The sequence below is a fragment of the Temnothorax nylanderi genome, unplaced genomic scaffold (assembly GCF_030848795.1).
Source record: "Temnothorax nylanderi isolate EJ_2023f unplaced genomic scaffold, tnyl_v1.0 TNYL_tig0572_pilon, whole genome shotgun sequence".
Classification (NCBI taxonomy): domain Eukaryota; kingdom Metazoa; phylum Arthropoda; class Insecta; order Hymenoptera; family Formicidae; genus Temnothorax; species Temnothorax nylanderi.
The window spans coordinates 92658-110817 of NW_027249634.1; the positions used below are offsets into that span (position 1 = coordinate 92658).

The 18160-nt window shown below is 33.4% G+C and overlaps 2 long non-coding RNA genes across 6 annotated transcripts; one reads left to right on the forward strand and one right to left on the reverse strand.

Annotated features, from left to right (window-relative positions):
* The first annotated feature begins 4008 nt into the window (after positions 1 to 4008).
* On the forward strand, positions 4009 to 16939 carry LOC139784020 (uncharacterized). 4 transcript variants are annotated; one of them, XR_011721452.1, is made up of 4 exons: positions 4009 to 4663; positions 4746 to 4926; positions 15742 to 15911; positions 16869 to 16939. It is a non-coding gene; the product is annotated as an uncharacterized lncRNA (long non-coding RNA). The 4 variants fall into 4 exon arrangements; XR_011721454.1 differs by having other exon boundaries at positions 4010 to 4663; positions 4790 to 4926; XR_011721451.1 differs by having other exon boundaries at positions 4019 to 4926.
* Positions 6881 to 9224, reverse strand: LOC139784021 (uncharacterized). Of its 2 annotated transcripts, XR_011721456.1 has the most exons (3): positions 8978 to 9224; positions 7647 to 7816; positions 6881 to 7562 (listed from the first exon to the last, which is right to left on the reverse strand). It is a non-coding gene; the product is annotated as an uncharacterized lncRNA (long non-coding RNA). The 2 variants fall into 2 exon arrangements; XR_011721455.1 differs by having other exon boundaries at positions 6881 to 7816.
* Positions 16940 to 18160: the final 1221 nt, after the last annotated feature.

An 18160-nucleotide genomic window follows, 5' to 3' on the forward strand; every position in this document is an offset into this window, starting at 1 on the left:
CTCTGTTTTTACATGCTTTAACTGTTAGCGAAAAAGAAAATTGATTTTCCTGAAATTATTTTCCGCTTTCCATTTTTCTACTAAAAAACAATGAATAAAGTGTATTCTATTATTTTTTATGATCAAAATTATGTATCTTTATTTAAAATCCAGTCCGAGAATGAAGACACGACTCCGCCCCGGGAATTTTGACTTTTCGATTTTTGCACCTTTGTCGTTTATACTCTATACCGGTTGAACAAAGCGACGTAGACCAAAAATGCCTATATAAATTTTGTAGCCAAGGGTTCACTCTTTACAATGGTATACTATATTTCACTAAAATGATTTATTTTGTTGTTAAAAATCGGCACCGAAAAAAAGGGCCGACTTCGCCCCGGTCTCCCCTACTCGAGATAACATTAGTAAAGACCATGGCATAAAAAAACTTAATCATGCAGTAAAACTTAAGAAAGCAAATCAGCCAATTACAGTCAAGAACTTTTAAGGTAAGTAGCATAACATAAGTAGTAGCAAATCCAAACTGTTGATTTTCTTACTGCTAATGTTTTACTGCTTAAGTTTTTCTATGTGCCAAGGCCATAAGTATCTGTATTACGTCCTCCTATATCCCCACCTCTAGCTAACCTTTCCTTCGTTTTCCAGAAATTCCTGTGTATCCCGGGGTTTAGACGTAACATCATTTTGATAGTAACATTATTTAGTTTTTTTATACACATAAAGTTGGACTAATATTTTGCATAGGTTATTGCTTTTTACAATGTTGTTCGTAAATGGTGTATTTTGATTTGTCTGGCAATTATTGTTATAAGTTACTTTTTTTAGAACTACTGTCAAAAAGTTTTTTTTTTAAGACTAAATATTTTACCAGGACCAAAAACTTTGTCATTTATTGGTGACTGTCATATTCTTCTCAGTCGCGATGGTAATACGTTCATGAGGCGTCTTATAACCCGATTTATGACGTTTTTGAAGTATCTTATAGACGTTTTTTTATTTTAGATCACTTTTAGATATATTAATTGTAAAATAAAAATTAATAGTACAGAATACAATTTAACAAAGAAAAAAATACGAAAGGGAAGAATGTGTTGCTTAATAAATCGGTATATATAAATAACTTAATATTTACATAACTTTGATAATAATCTTGAAACAACAGAGATTACGGTTTTGTTTAGCAAAATTATGTAAGTATTAAATCATTGATATACCGATGTAACTCTCTCAATTAATTCCAGTTTCTGTCTCGTATTTTTTTCTTGTAAACACGTTTCCGAACAGTTTCTCTTTTTAATTGTATTGTTATGATACTAAACAATGCAAAATAGCGAGTACCAAATTAGCTGGCAGTAAATTTTTTTTATAGGTTATGCTATATCCAAATTGATTACGTTGTATGTATTAATTGATAATGTTAAATTGTAAATACTTGTACATGTTCCAAAAAATGTCTTATAAAGATAACTTTTAGATGTCTATAGAAAAATTCGGAAGACGGTTTGAGAACGTCTTTAGGATAAACCGGTCTGTTGGAAAACCGGTTTTCCAACGTTCTCTGTTGCGAACCGGTTCAGTTTTATGGTTTGTGAAAGCCATAAAATTGAACCGTCTCTACTCTCAGTGGGCCTATTCTGGCTGCGTTCCGATATTCACTGTCAGTACTGAAAATCTATAGTGTATGTAATGTAAACTATAGATTTTCAGGATAACGAAACTGTCGTTAAGAGTTACAGAATAGGCTCACAGGTTTCTCTTTTGTTACTGCTTATTACAATGTTGTTCGTAAATGGTATATTAATTGTGTGCAATTATTGTTATAAGTTATTTTTTTTTAAACTGCTGTCAAAAAGTGTTTTTTATTAGAAGACTAAACACTTTACCACAGAACCGGGATTTAGTTGCACATTTCGGGCTGATTTTGTTGTCGACGCCTATTAATTGTCTCCATCTTGCCACGCGTGCCTTACAATTAGCAACGAGATGTTATAAACTTAAGACGCGCGCACCCGGGCGCGCGCGCGCGCGCACACACACACACACACACACACACACACACACACGAGTCTCATGCATACTAAGTATAATGGAACTATAGTTCCCCTAAGCAATATACAGAGTGCGGAAAAAGTCTGGAACCGGTAAAATCTCGAAAATAAGACATTTTAGGAAAAAATGTTTTATACATAAGTTGTAGAGCTTCAACAAATGTATCAAACGGTGGTACTTATTTGACCTTGAGCGTAAGTATGGAGGAGCTTTCAAAGTCAACTTAAAAATTTTTAATGGAAATTCCCACTTTTTATTTAATATTCTTGTAGCTGACATCGAGAGCTTTTCAAAACACTGTCAATAAACTTCTTTCGGTTGAGTACTTTTCGAGATATGTTGACAAAGTTCAAGTACAGCCGGCATTAGCATTAGCCAAGGTGTACCGCGTGGAGGTTGCACGGTCGGATTTACACCTCATTGTGTGTGTGTGTGTGTGTGTGTGTGTGTGTGTGTGTGTGTGTGTGTGTGTGTGTGTGCGTGGGTGTGTTATATCAACATATCAACGGTTATTAAACTTATTTCATCAGTTATTCTCTGCTTCTCAATTCTTTGACGCTCGCAGGTTTTGTTTTATAAACATGATCTTTTAAGAAGCCCCATAAACTCACGCTAGCAAGCGCCGGCACCACGCTGTTGATAGGGATACGCTAGCAAGCGTCGGCATCTCTGGCGATAAGCAGCTGAACTCCACGCTCAGGGGCTTTTTTTCTTTCAAGCTTTTGTAGTTTAATAACCGTTGATATGTTGATATAACACACACACACACACACACACACACACACACACACACAGACACACACAATAAGATGTAAACCCGACTGTGCAACCTCCACGCGGTACAACTTGGCTAATGCTAATGCCGGCGGTACTTGAACTTTGTCAACTCATATCTCGAAAAGTACTCAACCGAAAGAAGTTTATTGATAGTGTTTTAAAAAGCTCTCGATGTCAGCTACAAGAATATTAAATAAAAACTGGGGGGTTTTCTTTTAAAATTTTAAAGTTGACTTTGAAAGCTCCTCCATACTTACGCTCAAGGTCAAATAAGTACCACCGTTTGATGCATTTGTTGAAGCCCTACAACTTATGTATAAAACATTTTTTCCTAAAATGTCTTGTTTTCGAGATATTTTACCGGTTCCAGACTTTTTTCTCACCCTGTATGTATTATACAAGGTGTCCCATTTTAAACGATTATCCCTCAAAATTTTTATTTTTTTCAATTTTAGAAAGAAGTGTTTCAAACAAAAGTTGTATGATCTGGAGGGGGCAAATATATGGTGAAATTAATTTTCGAAAAAAATCTATTTTCAAGGTCATAAAAGTCACCTTCAATTTTTTAAATAGAATATTACATTTTTAATAACACAATTTTGTAGTTGAGACGTTTCCAAAGACTTATAATAGTTAATATTTTTGTTGAGAACAGATATATCGCGTATTTTCCGATACTGTCGGCATTGGAATTACAAAAGGTGGTTAGAAGTGACCAATCATCGTCTTGCTTTTCCGGAAGTAATAGATATATAACTAACTGATATAAAGCGGTGATTGGTCACCACTTTGCCCACCCCTGAAATCAACGCAAGAGGCTGGAAATGTCCTTTTCGACAAACTTCGGTTAGATTCGGAAACATTCAGGTCACGACTATTGGTTCGTCCTGACTGTTTTTGGAGCAGAACTGCTTGAGAGCCAATATCAGAGGAAGAAGAAGGAAACATTCGAGACACTCGACAGCACACGGATGTGCCTTCGCTTTGATTAGAGATCCTTATAATCAGAATCTGGCCATCAGGCGATTTCCTCAGCGAAAATCCTGCCAGAGGGAAGGATATATATAAGAGAGGAGTACGTTATTTTATATCAGATATACATTTATATCGCTTTCTCTTTCTCTCTTATATTTCTTTCTCTTTCTGTTTCTCTTGCTTTTGAGGAGAAATGGCGGACCAATCAAAAGTCTGTTACCGTATGGCAAGACTCTTTATATTTAAGACCGTCTTAAGTACAATCTTAACTAATCACAGAGCCGTATTAGCAACTTAAGATATTACTTAAGACGGTCATAAGATCTGATTATGAATACCGGCCTCTGATTATGGGGTAGTCTAGCTTTGATGCGCTAGCATCCCCTCCACATGCTGCACACCACAAGCGGAGACACATCCGTGATCCGTGTCGCACATGTGTGTCCGTGTGCTGTCGAGCGTCCGAATGTTTTCGGAGCTTATGGTCCATCTATCTCTTTTTAAGTCTATGGCCGAACCAGTGCCCTTTCCAGTGTACATACTTATATCTCAGAGGTTCATTCGCTCAACGTGCGCGGACCAGTTCGGACGTGTTTTGTCCGGAAGGAAAATTTTTTTTAGTATTGCGACTGTTACTGTCTGCATTGATTCGCACTCAGACTTTTAGTGATCTCCAATTAGACTTTGCCACGCTAACGGTGATTCAGACTTTGATAATCAAACAGGGGAATATCTGGCCGTATTGTCCGCCGTTGGGCGGCAGGAGCCAAAAAATTTAAGAAGAAGAAGAAGAAGATATCTCAGAGGTTAAGACTGATGAGGCCGGTATTCATAACCGGATCTTATTTCAAGACCGTCTTAGGTAATGTCTTAAGATGCTAATATGGCTCTGTGATTGGTTTATAACATCTTAAAATCGTACTTAAGACGGTTTTAAATATAAGATCCGACTATGAATATACCGGTTTCGTGTTGCGATTCGAGCCAGGCTGCATGGTAACAGGCATATGCGTGGCATATGCGTGGCTTTACGTAACGGTGAACAGTGACGTGGATATACATGTGCGGCATAATTTCTTGACGGAATTTACTGACAGGATGAGGTTAGATAAGTAGATAAATTAGGTAAGATTTTTTGGTTACACAATTATAAGCATATGGATTCTAATATAAAAGAGAGAAGGAGTCATTATAAGAAATAAAAAATTAGAAAATTTAAATATTGATTTTGCAGATACCGAGGATAGTAGAGGCTCATTTTTTGTTCTGAAGATAAAGTTAAACACGCTAAAATAAAATTAGCAGCATTTTTTGCTGAGCATAATATTTACTTTTTATTACGCGAATTATTTAATTCTACTATTAAAAAATATCTACATAAATCCTGAAGTTGTGTCAGATTTTCCACTGGCTCGAGATAAGTGCAAAAATGTTGTTACCCGGCTAATTACAAAATGCAAAGTTGAAAAAGTTATTAAAAATATTCGAAATTGTAGATTTTCAATTTTAATAGACGAAAGTACCAGACATATCAGATTTAAAACTTATGTGTATTCATATTCAGTATGTTTTTTCCTTAACTAAACGGTAACACAATTATTAGATTTACTATATAGACGCAACAGATTATTCGACAAACAAAATTTTTGAAAGGAGGGGGGGTGTAAAAATCACCATTTTTCACCTGAAAGGCATTGTAAAACATGTTTGGTCACCTTATTTAAGAATGAAATAAGAAGGAAACAGTGTTTATTTAACCAGGAAACTGCGGGAAATATTTTAGAAGCGATAAATGAATGTTTTTAAAACGTCTGTCGAAATAGCTGTGTTTGAGCGGTTTAATAAAAGCTGAAAGGTTTTAAAACAATCACTACATTTTCATTTAATGAATTCTACACCACGAAATTGTATACACTGAAAAAAAAAGTGTTCAATAAAAAAAAAATTTGTTTTGAGTAAATAATTCAGTCACATAGTACCAATGGCCAATTATTTGGAATCAAATTAAAATATTGTTCAGAATGAGATACTGTTTGCTGAGAAGTAATGAATTATTTATTATATACAAGATATGTACAGTGAAATGTAGAAAATATTTATTTATATATATATTCCATCTACTGGTTTTTAATGTTGCGCTACTAAAATTGAGTAACTCTTTACCACATTTGAATAAACAGTACTTTAAATTAAATTAAAATATGGTTCAGAATGAGATACTGTCTCCTGAAAAGTAACAAATCATTTATTATATACGAGATATGTAAAGTAAAATGTAGAAAATATTTATTTATATAAATATTCTATGTACTGGTTTTTAATGTTGCGCTACTAAAATTGAGTAACTGTTTACCACATTTGAATAAACAGTTGTTTAATTTGAACTATTCACAAATTAAATCTTCAGAAACGCTTGTTTTAGTAACAAAATATTAACTTAAATTCAATTAATCGTTTTATGAAAAACTCTTGCATAGACTTTAAATGGACTTAATATTTACTTAAAACTGAGCATCCGAAATCTAAAAATGAAGAAGCATTATCTCCTTTCAAATTAATGTTTGATTTATTGCACAAAATAGTAAGATGGTTTTCGATAAATATTTCATAAACTTAATAAATATTTATTAAAATATAATACATTATTATCTAAAATAATTAAAATTGACTTCAAATTAATTTTATATTGATTTATCATTATTTTATATTGATTTATCATTTACGTCACGTACACTATAAATTTTCAGTACTGGCAGTTAATATCAAAACGCAGCCTTAATAAGCATATATGAAATCAATATAAATCAATTTAAATCATGATAAATCAATATAAAATAATAATAAATCAATATAAAATTATGATAAATTATGATAAATCAATATAAAATTAATTTGAGGTCAATTTTAATTATTACAGAACTTTCTACATGTCGTAATTAATATATGTATTATATATATCAATTATATAAAACAATAATATACAAAATTTTATATAATATAGACAATTAATCAATCACTATCAATATTAGTCATTATATAGTACGAAAAAGGTACAGTTTGAAATAAATAAGTTATTGCGTTTATTTTCTATAATTATTACACTATTTATTAATATTCTTTAGGTACAAACTTATATGTAAACGTTTATACATAATAATAATTTTATTTTGAACTCAAAATGAACTTTTTTCAAAAATCTTATATTAAAGAACTTAGAAATTAAGTATTAACTGTAATTTAAAGGAACTGTAAATTGAAAGAACTTTATATATGTAAAACAAATATTTGTTCTCTATAAGCTGTAACGATTCTTAAACCTAATTTTTGTTTTGAAAGAATTTCCTTTATTGATAGAAGAGATTTTTTAACAAGTTCTGAATTTTGTACTAAACAAATGTCTCTCTTCAACTAAGTTTCTTCTTCAGTAGTTGAAGTAGTAATTGAATCTGTATCAGAGTTTTTATCTAATTTCTGGAAGTTTAAATATAAATATGGCAGAATAGTATATATGTAACATATAAATAAACAATAAGAACTTATAAATTCATTCCAAAACTTTTAAAAGCAAAAAATTTATTTTATCCTTTTTTTAAATATAGGCTGTGCATCTTTTTCTTTATTTTCTGAACTTTTTAATGGTTTACTAAAATTACGTTGCCAATATTCAATAAAAATGGCTCTATTACCTATTGTTTGGGTTAATTCGTTAATCATAGGTATTGTCAAATTTTTTTTTAATGCTTTTATATTAATTCGCTCTTCTAAAAAAAATAAAATTTTACATTTAGTATACAGAAATGTATCTTACAATTAGCACGAGTTCTAAATGAACAATGATTACTTACTTGTAAATGTATCAATCAGATTTTCTAAATCCAAATCTCGTAGTATTTCCTTCACTTCGTCGTCAGCCATGTTTGCTATCTTCTTACTTACAGATTCGATAGAAAAAGCATTCGAGTCTATCAGTAGAAAGGCACACATGTGCCCAATACACTGGATCTTCAGTAAAAAACTACGCACAATATGCATTTAATACAATTAATCCCGCGATTCAAGACAAGTAAGGGCCAGGCCACGTACACTGCCGCAGCCTCTTATGCCAGCTTACGAGAGAATCGCCTTAGAAAAACGTAACGTAACGTGCCAATACGTTATACGTGCGTTATGTTACGTTTTTCTATGTGTGTTGCTGTACGATTGGCTTACGTGTCGCGTAAAGCGATTCTTACGTAAGCTGGCGTACACTAAAAAAAATATTTAGATCCAAGAAAATATTTATTTAGATAGTGCCAATGATTTATTTACTTAATATAATACACATATTTATTTAGAATTAGATATCTTTACTTAAATTAAGTAAAAATATCTAATTCTAAATAAATATGTGTATTATATTAAGGGGATGCTAGCTGGAGCCGCAGGCGAACTTGATCAGCGTCGATAAAGAAGTGCTCACCGATTCTTACACATACATACAGAGCGCCTGCTCTAGGGCTACTCGTTATACTGATTTGTATGTTTTTGGCTGAATTCAGGGAGACGCGTAACATGTGCATATGAAATTTTCAAACTCACTTTTCTCTTATACTAAAGCTCGTAGCTCATTTCTGCAAGCGCAGGATTCTTCTTTATTGTATTTCCGAGACAGCTGCCAGGTTTTTGTATACGTACACAGTCTAAAACTTTTATGTGCAGCAAATGTTGTCATGAGTCGACCGCAGAATCGAAAATAAAACTGTAATTTTCTAATGTCTTTTCGTTTTTCATACGCAAATGGTGTCTGCGGTCTTCGTTATCGTCCATACTTTAATTCTGGACAAAAAATTTTTAATTCGGTGAAATCAATCAAAAGATTAGTGTGTCTGAAAATTTCGCGGTAAAACAGACCTGTCTCCAGCATCCCCTTAAGTAAATAAGTCATTGGCACTATCTAAATAAATATTTTCTTGGATCTAAATTTTTTTTTCAGTGTAAGAGGCTGCGGCAATGTACGTGCCATGGCTCTAACAATTACTACGTTTACGCGAGCGTTACTTCTGTAGTAACTTACTCAAAATTATCGTAACACGATAATTTATTCCACGTAAACGGGGGTCTCTAGCAGAATTATCATAAGTTGCTACAAAAATAATGCTCGCGTAAACGTAGTAAATGCTGAAAAATGTCTGCTTACCTTGCTCACAAAAAAATCGCGGTTTGCAAGTCTTTGTGTATTTGCCCTTGGTGGCTCGCGCATTCAATTTTCGTCACTTTATGTCGCACGCGTATATAGCTTTCGTGTTACGCGTATATAATCTTGCACATTTGATGAAAATAGAAACACGATGCGTCGAAATGCTTTCGCTTATTACCTCACGTTAACCGTGCTCGATTGTACTGGTTATGTGATGGTTCACTTTTCTCGACTAACGACGATCGTGGCAGCGTGGCTTGCGATGCTTTTTTGTCTAACTCTCGAGTTCACGCGGCAAACGTTTCCGCGTCCTGTACGCAGATGCCATTAGTCGAGTCGCTCAGCATATATTACTTTTATCGATATTTCGCGTTATCAAAGATACATTCGTCGCCAATTAATATCGACTGATATCGAAATTCCGTGTATATGGAAAAACTCATTATAAAAAAATTAACATTAAATTAACATTTAAAACCAAATAATATTTATTAAAGAGTTCTTATAAAGATTTAATAATTTCAAATAAACATTTTTTTGTATTTGAGTCAAACAATCTTTACAAAATAGCATATTAATTGTTATTAAGCAAATTAAAACATTTCTTTGAAAAAATATTTATTTAAACCTATTTTCTTAATTCAATAATATTAGATTTTTCAATTTTAAAGAATTTGTTCAATTTGAGTAAATATTATCTTAATAAAAGTTATTTATTATTGGGTACAAAACTAATTTCAAATAAATATTTTTTTTGTATTTGAATCACACAATCTTTACAAAATAGCATATTATTATTAAGCAAATTAAAAAATTGATTTGAAAAAATATTTATTTAAATCTTTTTTCTTAATTCAATAATATCAGATTTTTCAATTTTAAAGAATTTATTCAATTTGAGTAAATATTATCTTAATAAAAGTTATTTGTTATTTGTTTTAAAATTAATTTCAAACAAATATTTTTTTAATTTGAGTCAAACAGCCTTTACAAAATAGCATACTATAATTAAGCAAATTAAAAAATTGGTTTGAACAAATATTTATTTAAACCTATTTTCTTATTTTAATAATATGAGATTTTTCAATTTTAAATAATGAATTACTCAGTTTGAGTAAATATTATCTTAATAAAAGTTATTTGTTATTTGTTTTAAAATTATTTTACGTTGAATAAAATCTTTCTTTATTTTGACTATATATACATTTAAAGTAAGTCATTGCTTATTACAATCTGATAAACAACCTCTTAATGTGACTATATCATATTTGAATTATTATATTTATTTAGATTGAGTAATTTTTTTTTTCAGTGTAGAAATGCTGTACATATAATACGAGCGCGTGTACAATTGCTCATATGTGCACTCATCATTACATGTAAATATATTCGATCATATATATTTTTATCAAAAACAATACCCATTTTAAACACCGATTTTTGCTATCTACGTGCGCGCGCGCACGCACGCACGCACGCACGCACGCACGCACGCACGCACGCACGCACGCACGCACGCACGCACGCACGCACACACACACACACACACACACACACACACACACACACACACACACGCGCGCGCGCGCATGAAAGATAACAGAATCTTATTCGTCTGCAAGCAGGAGGAAGCAACGGACTACAGCTAAGTGCTGTAAGATGCCCCTCTCTTTATTTGACCATTTGATAGTCTGTTAGGCATATGCGCAGTAACGTACAAAACGAAGGGAAGCCGCGGGACGTAGCTGTAGAACATATATATATAAATGGAAGGGGAATATATATATTGGCTGCGTTCCTTTTGGACGCTTGCGTGCTGAAAGCGTATTCTATCTTTCTTTAACATATAATGTGCAATAAAGATAGAATACGCTTTCAGTACGAAAGCGTCCAAAGGGAATGCAGCCATTGTGTGTGTGTCTGCAACTCGCATAATCCGAATACTCCGATATCATTGTTGCCATGGTCGCCTATCTAGCTGGTTCATATAGCAAACTAATACATACAATAATGGACGATATTGACGCATGCGCATTGCAGACGAATAAGATTCTCTGCATAAGGTAACTTATGGCGTTTTCGATTTGCTACTCGACCCGACTCGGGTCGCATCAATGGACGTGGAATACATACACAGATATGTATGTATTCCACGTCAATGATGCTAGAGTCCTGTATACATGATGCGATCCGAGACCCGAGTCGGTTTGAGTCGCAAATCGAAAACGCCATTAGATAACTCTGTTAGGGCTGCGTTCAGATTTCCCACCCGAGCCGCGGTGTGACGAGTTCGTTCCCGCGTGCGTAAGTAGAGGGGGGGAAAAATGCTGAAGGGCGCAGGCTCGAAACCGCAGCACTATGAAACTGCCGAAACTGACATTACTGCTGTTGTGTTGAGACACTACACTCGCTACGATGTAGCGAACGAGCGAGCAAGCTGCGAGAAAATTATCAACAGTGTTATAACTAGACATAAGATTTTTTATATGCAGATTGGTAGAAAAGAACAATTAATAACTAAGATTATGTTATTTATAATATCCAACATATTTCTACCTAACATATGTTGCAGTATGAATATGTTGGATATTATAAATAGCATAATTTTAGTTATTAATTGCTCTTTTCCACTAATCTGTATATAAAAAATCTGATATCTAGTTATAACGAGTGAGAACAAGTGTTACGTGCGTGACATAACAATGGAAAATCAAGGAAGGCTGTATCTAGATTTTTTCAAGAAACAATACGGCGGTAATTGTTATTCCACTTTTTTATAGCAACTTTAAATGGTGTTAATTTCCGCAAGAAGAATGTTTAGGTGACGCTGCCACGTGGCGCTCATAAATCTTGAAATATAATAAGACAATGAAAGTACATAATGTTTCTAATTTACATCTGAATATGGCACACATATGTATCGCACATGTTCATCATATTCACTTATTTCGGCCGTCGGCTTGGTCTAGCTGCGCTAAGTTTTTTCGCATTAAATACTTATTTATTTCAATTAAATATAAATAATGTACAGATTGTACAGCTAATCTACGAGCAAATAACGAGCAAATAATTTATTAAATAGTAGAATAACAAACGTTTACGTTTCGATTTAATTAGTCTTTATTAGAACATGTTAGATCAAACTGATAAAATTACACTACAATTATTATCAAATTAAGCAGAAATGTAAAATTAGTCTTATAAATGAACAATTTAAATAATTTATAGGGATTAAACACGTATCGAAACAGTGGATGAGAACCAATGGCTGATGGTCAATCTTAAATATACAGGGTGTCATTTAATTCGCGCCCACTATTTACACAGCGATATTCCTTATAAAAAATTGTGTCCTGAGCCATTTTCTTTCTATAATGCTTAATAAAGCAGTAATTATTGAGTAAAGTCAATCAACTCAGTGCCGTTCTTTAGCCGGGAAATCGTCACGCTGCAGCTTGCGTTGCGGCTAGCGTTTTGCGTTTTGCGTCCATTGTAGAATAGACTTTAGCCGGCCTGGTGTAGACGTCGCAGAGCGCGCTATTAGCGCTATTTGTTTATTATATCCTTGTTTTATACCTGATGAGTGATAAAAAGATAGAATGATGCAATAGCGCTAATAGCGCGCTCCCCGAACGCAGCCGTAGTGTGCGCTCACGTATACTACCAGGCGCACGGCTCACTGACATACGGCCAGCTAAAGTCTGTTCCACAATGGACACAAAACGCAAAACGCTAGCCGCAACGTGAGCTGCAGCGTGATTATTTCCCGGTCGTAAGGACTACGCAGGCCACAAAACGCAGACTCGCAGAAAGACGGTTGATTTCATCTTCCGGCTTGCGTTTTGTGTTATGCGTCTATTGTCGAATAGGCTTAAAGAGCGGCACTCACAAAGGAACAATCCGAATTTTTCGATTTTAATGAACTTTTGTGGTATAGAGTGCCTTAATACATGAATAACGGTATGCTTTATTCGAGCCCTGTCTCCCTTAAAAGTATAATTTTTAATATCAAAGTAAAAAACACGCTTTTACTTTTTCACGTATAACTCTTAAACTACAAGAAGTAGAGAAAACTGTTTGGAATAAAAGTTCAATAGTAAGTCAAGGTCTACAAAGTGGTATAAACAAACTTTGTAGACCATAACTTACTATTTAAACTTTTTTTTTTTTAACATCTATTTTTTTCTATCTCTTGTAGTTTAAGAGTTATATAAGGGAAACCACTATAATGATTTCAAAAAATCAAATTTTTTTGCATTTTCTTAATGTTTGGGGTCTTGTGTATCTGTAACGTTTTATTGAAATTTGCAATATAACGGAATTACAGCAGTTTTCTTGGAGTAGGCCGAGGTCCCTCGCAACCGGCCGTACGCTACCTGAAAATATTTGGCGCTTCAAGTTTGCCTACTTCTAATCGACGACCCTCAGTTCCCTCGGCAGTCTCCTTGGTCTTGCCTTTATTTTTATTCTGTCCATTGAGAGACGACCGTTACAGTCAGTCTTGCCAACTTTTATGGCATATACTTTAAACGCGTGTTTTTTATATTTTTAACATTTTTTAAATTATGAAATGTTAAGCAACATTTATTATTTACCTAAATATTCTTCTTATAGAAATACCATTTAAGTTGCAATGCACAATTATTTTATATTTTTGATTAGATATATTAAGACAATTTTGTACAACATATTTTTCATATGTAACAGTTTTTCATACTAACGCATGCACTTAACGACTTTTTTATCTTTTCTTTATAAAAATACAATTTTTTAATGCTATTATTCTTTTTTTAGTATGTTAAACATTTTTAAGCAATATACTCAGCAAATATGGAATACTATAACTGTTATGTAATACAAGAACAGTACAAAATTACCTTTTTCAAAGAAGGTAAAAAAAGGCGCCAAGTACACGCGCAATATTGTATATCCAAAAATCCAACCTAAGTGGTAGTATTAATCAAGGATCGACAAAAAATTTCCATTTTTTATTTTTTAATTATTCACGAAATTAGCAATAACAAATTCAATTTTTATTGAATTAGCAAATTAGTAAATAGTCACAAAAAGTTACTAATTATATAAAAATTAATAATATTTAGGTAAAAGTGAATTACGCATTACTTAAAAATTTGGTAATTCCTCAAAGAAAAATGTCTAGTTACGTGAAAATGAGTATAGTATTTAGGTAAAACTAAATTAAATTTTTTTTAAATTGGTAATTAGTAAAAATAAATTTTTTAAATATTTTATTAAAATAATTAATAGTTTGTCAAAAATAAATTACTACTTGTTTGAAAATTAATAATTAGTGGGAAATAATTATTAATCTTTTCAATAATGAATAATTAGTCTCAGGTAAATTACTTATTTTATAAATTATTAATGGTTTAATGTAAACAATTTAATTATTGCAGTTAATCGTGGTTTTAAAAAAATTATTATGTTAATGTTTTATATATATATAATATATATATATATATATATATATATATATATACTAGCTGGTTACCCGGGCTTCGCCCCGAAGGACATATGTAATAAGACACGCAAATAGTCTCTCTCTCTCTCTCTCTCTCTCTCTCTCTCTCTCTCTCTCTCTCTCTCTCTCTCTCTCTCTCTCTCTCTCTCTCTCTCTCTCTCTCTCTCTCTCTTTCTCTCTCTCTTTCTCTTTCTCTCTCTCTCTCTCTCTCTCTAAAAAATTATACACTTTATAGCACTCCCCGGAAAATTCTACCCCTGTTTCATATGTAATTTTTTGAGATTCGATCAGTTATTTTCCGAAAAATTTGAAAAAATTAGAAAAACCGGTTTTCAGAAAATCGGTAACGAAAAACTATACACATCATGGCACTCCCCGGAAAATTCTACCCCTACTTCATATACTTTTGGTAAAAATTCGGTCCACTAACGAATGAGTAGTTCGCGGACAAACGGACGGACAGACAGACAGACAAACAGTCGGGTTTTATATAATAGTATGATATATATATATGTGTGGTGCGTGCGTGTGTGTGTGTGTGTGTGTGTGTGTGTGTGTTACGGGCAATATCAGCATTGCACAACATGACTGGGTAAAGTAGTTTATTAGCGGACATTGCTCGGTTTGATGTGAGCAAAGTTAACACTGCCCATCCAGCGATGGCAATGTCAGCAACTATTATCACATTGCGGACTTTGCTCGGTTCCAAGTGGGCAATGCCGAAAATTAACAGTTAGCTTATGTAAGCAGGGGAGGGGCTCCGTTTCCACGAGATAAGTTGCCACATGGGTTGCCACATTTAATCATACGTATTTATTTAATTTCAAAAATAGGAGACAATAGTTTGATATTATAACTATTATTATATTTAATGTTATTATTGCAATTCTCTATGTTATGCAGATATAAATACACATATATGTATATATTTGTAAAAAATTAAAGTTTGTATATATATCTATATACAATACATATAACATTAACATAATTATTTTTAACCATTATTTTTAATGCAATAATTAAATTATTTATTATATTAAATTAATTAATATCTTTAAAAATCAAGAGACATAAGTAATTTATATTTTTGATTGGCTATTAATTATTTTAATAAAGAATTTATTTCTACTAATTACCAATTTGCAAAAGAAATTTTTCTCTGACAAATTATCAATTTTGTGAGTAATGCGTAATTCACTTTTACCTAAATATTATTAATTTTTACGTAATTATTAATTTTTAGCGACTAATTACTAATTGGCTAATTTAAACAAAAATTTAGGTATAAAACAACCTGTCTTCCGAAGCGCGGATTCAGCTCTCGGCGGGTCTGGGTTCGAAGAAGGCGCGAAGGAACAGATACGGTGTTCAGAAGTGCAAAATGAAGTACGTTATTGGGATCTGACATTCGTCGCCATGACATCTGGTGGTCGAAAGTGAAAGCACTGCATGGTACGGATCTCGTGGCATTGTACAGGCTTGACGTGCGGTCGTACTGGTTTTGCGTTACTGGCTTTGTATTTTTATTAATATGGAATTTTCTCTGCGTTGTAAATCTACGAGCAGAATTAAGTGTTCAGTTCGCGGTTGTAAAAGTAAGGTTGTTCGTAATTTAAATGTTCGATTTTATTTCTCGAAAATTTAATTTGGCAGTTGGATTTTTGATATTTTTTATTTTATTTCACATAATGAGTAATAGCAAGTAGTTTATTAAAATGTTAAACACATATATCATCTTATATCAACTTTTAAAATAAACTTTATCACATTAACATGTTAACATTAATATAAATATATACTCATTCTTTTAACTTTTTCTATATCTTATAATCCTATATCTAATGACTTCCTATATCTAATGACTTTCTATATCTTATAACTTTTAACCCTTTTCTATTTCTGAAAACTTTTGTATATAATCTTTTATATAATCTTGTAATCATTTCTATATTTTATAACTTTTAACTCTTTTATAATCCTATGACTCAATGTTTTCACTAGCATCTTTTATTGAACTTTCAGTTCTTAAACAGATTTCATGCAACATAATGCCACCGTATACTTTTTTTAATTTTGAAAACTTTTGTATATAATCTTTTAAGTATATAATCTTTTTGTATATAATCTTTGAGCGACCTCTAAATATTAAGTTACAGCGCCTGCTCTTCAAGGGTTTTTTTATTTGAGAGTTCGTAGAACAAATTTAAGGGGTGAGACTTAAAATCATATTTTTGACCCAAAAAAATTGCCACCCTAATATTATATACAATTTCTACAATATATTTACAATATATATATATATTGTAAATGTATTATGGAAATTGTGGATTCTTAAATTACAGTATGATACGTATGCGCTATGCGCTACTATTGTCTCTTTCGCTCTCACAGAACATCCTTCGATTGCAGCAATCCTAGCGGCCTCAAGCTGAACAACTTTCGACTTCGTCAAGCGAACCATCCCCACCATACGAGTTGAGAGACCTGTATGTAAGACCGTGGCCGAGACGCACTCGACGGAGGTAGAGAACGGAGTCTTTACCCCGGCGGAGGAATGAATTCGGATCGAGCCGGCAACCGAGAAGCACTCGATGGAGGCAGAGAACGGATCCTCTACCCCGGCGGTAAGCTTGTTTGTATGGATCGATCAAAAACGATGAATCCGCCGAGACATACTCGACGGAGACAGAGAAGTAAGATTTCTCTACCTCGGCTGATAGCTGTAGAGATGACTTGGAAATCAGTCGGTCGTCGATACGCACTCGACGGAGACAGAGAAGCAGGATTTCTCTACCCCGGCTGATAGCTGCCCAGCCAGAAATGACCCATCGAATCGACGTCTATCGACGTCGATAGACGTCGATTCGATGGGTCATTTCTCGCTGGGTGGGCTCAGGATTCTGGTAATGTCAGCGAAGAGGATCGGTGTGATCGGTAGCTGGATTACAGCGGAATCTTATAATTATTAAAAATCCGCGGGCTTATATACCCCGCGGATCGGCGGCGCGGGTAGCGGTAGAACGATGCCGGCGCACGCGAGCGCCGGGTTTAAACGATGTGGTCCGGAGATTCCCGACGTCGCGATCGCGCTTCGGCGGTGTTCGTGCGACGTCGGCTTCGTTCGGCTTTTCGAGCCGGTGCCGCGGATCGCGAGTCCGTTAGGACTTTCCTAACAATGTTTCTCTAACGTTTAAAAAGAAGATGGGCACACCGTGCCCGTTTCTCGCCCGGCGGATGGTCGGCCGGGCGGCATCGGCTTGTTGTTCCGCCGGAACGATGCGTATTTTCGGGACGCATCGTTACAGGTAAATATATAGTATAACGGCATTCTCTTTGATTCCTTTGAAATTTTCAAGTTTTATGTATTTTATAAAAAAGATTCTCAGAAAGAAAATTATCACTTATTCCATTTGTTTATAATTAATATTTAAAATATCACGATGTCGGTAAGTAAAGAAATAATAATTTATGGATGTATATTTCACTTCTTACTATTAGATCATATGTTATTTACAACTTCATTCAATTATATATTTTAAAATTATAATCTTTGTTAAAGCAGAGAATAGTAGAAAGCATAAATACAGAGTATTCTCTACTTTTTTAACTGAAACCACATATTGTCTGTTTTAATTGTGATCCTTTAAATTTTTATCCTAAAACATGTTTTCGAATAAGTTTGGGCTACGTATTCGCATTAC